This window comes from Micromesistius poutassou (assembly GCF_964030765.1).
Source record: "Micromesistius poutassou genome assembly, chromosome: 4".
In the NCBI taxonomy this organism is placed as follows: Eukaryota; Metazoa; Chordata; class Actinopteri; order Gadiformes; family Gadidae; genus Micromesistius; species Micromesistius poutassou.
In genome coordinates, this window is record NC_140274.1 from 5539812 (window position 1) to 5542264 (window position 2453).

General features: G+C 39.0%; 1 protein-coding gene across 2 annotated transcripts in view; it reads left to right on the top strand.

Moving 5' to 3' along the window:
* The window catches only part of LOC311341827 (calpain-5-like), a 21488-nt gene extending 19875 nt beyond the window's left edge, over positions 1 to 1613 (top strand). For both annotated transcript variants that reach the window (XM_084466642.1, XM_084466643.1), the window contains exon 13: positions 1 to 1613. This exon is cut by the window's left edge and continues 300 nt beyond it. The gene's annotated coding sequence lies outside the window, so the exon portion shown is untranslated.
* Positions 1614 to 2453: the final 840 nt, after the last annotated feature.

A 2453-nucleotide genomic window follows, 5' to 3' on the forward strand; every position in this document is an offset into this window, starting at 1 on the left:
CAAATGTAGGTGTTTTTAACAGAGGCAAATTAAGTAAATACTCTCTATATAATGCTCTATATAATGAATAGAACATATATACATATTTATATATAAATCTCATCTCTGCAGTAATGCGATGACTGCTTTACACTCAAAATCAAACCATTTCATAAACAAAACTTCAGAAATAGTTGGATTTTCTACGTTAAATGAAACATGCCTACTACAGCGTTTACTAGATACAACCGCCAGAATACCCGCTGGGGAGACATGTCCCCGACGGCCAGAAGATGACCTTTCTTCTGCATTCGTTTTTTTTAATTTGTCACCGTAAAATACCAGTCGGCGTCTTCCATTCCGAACGAGACCTCTCATGCTCTCTGATTGGACAGAACAGAGACTGGTCTTACAAGAGAAGAGACACACTACAGTGTCTCCTTACTACATTAATTCATTGAAATAAACGTGCTCCATCCATTAAAACCCACACTGAGCATCTCCACCAAATCCACAACGGAGGCTGAGCGTTGCTTTGTTTACAGTTACTGTCGTAGACTGAAAGACCACATGCTCCCTGCAGCCAGTGTGTAGGACGAGGTGTGTCTGTATGTATCTCGCTGTAACACGGAGCCAAATGCTTCCAGTGGGTTGCTTTATGCTGCAATGTGCCAAAATAAGTTTTTCTAGTAGGCTGGTTTCTGATCACATGGATAGCCTTATGAATCGCCGCGGCAATGATACAGCACCTTTTTAATCACTAAGGGCAACCATACAGCACCATTTTTAACCACTAAGGGCAACAATGGAGAACCTTATTAATTGCCACGGGCAACAGTACAGAACCTTGTTATTTGCCAAAGAAACAATATAGAAACTCATTCATCGCCAAGGAAACAATGTAGAAACTCACTCATCACCAAGGAAACAATATAGCAACTCATTGATCGCCATAAGTGGCCACAATGTATTACCTTTTGTCCGCAGAGGTCAAGAGTGTACCAGAGTACCACCTACCAGTACCAGAGTGCCTGCATAACCCAGGGACACAGAACAGAACCACTAATGCTGGTCTCGTTATTATTAGTGCCTTGCTAGCCAAAGCACGGAGGCGCCACTTCTTGCATTGACGCAGTACCGCGTCTGGCCACCCGATGGCAGTAGAGATGCAGGAGTTTAATTGAACTCTGGAACCGCCTTTATATAGCCTTTTAATTCTAAACTTTAAAAAATATTAACATTGTCTTTTCACTTGGCCACTTTTGACATGCAAAAACCCTGTATGAAGCATTTTGTTGTACTGCTAATATTGTAAGACATAGGAAACTTTGGCTGTCATACACCAAATATATATCCACTAGATCTCATTTAAATATCGGACCAAACTATATTAAATGTCATTAGTATAATTTTACTGTATAACATGTATTGTACCACTATATAATAATAACATTAATTGAACTTTCTAACTCTGTAGATAGATATTTAGAATGCATATGTTTACAAAATATAATTGAGGGTCTTATTGTATCGTCTTCGTTTACTATTTTGCTTTACTTTGATAATGTTTACGACAAACTGTGTTATAGGTGGTTCGCTGAGACATGGACCAACCAAACATCTTATAAAAGTCTTTAAAAGTGAAGCGACTTCTGTTGTCATGTTTTACTCTCTGACCGTTAAAGTGAACGATGTAATGATGACCAGTAACGTGTGTTCAATATGGACCGTATGATCCAATATTATGATGACACACACACATGCACACCCCCCCCCCCCCCCCCCCCCCACACACACACCCAGCGGATGAAGTTACAATTTTGGTGTCTCTAATCTCAAGTGTTTTAAAACTGTACAAAAGTCATTTTTTATCGTGTTCTCAACTGTTTCTCTAAATTGTGGGATCCAAAAATTTACAAAAATGTACAAATGTCATTTACAAATTTACAAATTTACAAAGAGATTCACAAAGTAAATCTCAACGATATACAGTTTTTTATTATTTGTTTTAAAAAGTATGCATTGATTGATTATTGTTCTAGTTGCCCCTCAGTAACGATTGTGTGTGTGTATGTGTGCGTGCTTGTGTGTATGTGTATAACACATCGTAAGCGACCATAATGAGTGCACTATTTTTAATAGTTTGGCCTATTCAGGTTAAGGTCATTTCCTGTCCTTAGTTCAGAACCAGGAAGTTAAGAAGTACACACAATGAAACTTGGAGGACAATGTCATTGTTATTGCCATAAAGGTCATTCAGAGTCAGCATCAATAACGTACGTATACACTTTATAGGACAGTGAGGAGCATCCAGTCGAGTTAAACATAAAAGATTAAAGGGAAACGGTGTGTGTGTGTGTGTGTGTGTGTGTGTGTGTGTGTGTGTGTGTGTGTGTGTGTGTGTGTGTGTGTGTGTGTGTGTGTGTGTGTGTGTGTGTGTGAGTGAGATAGAGTGAGAGAGTCAGTGGACTGTA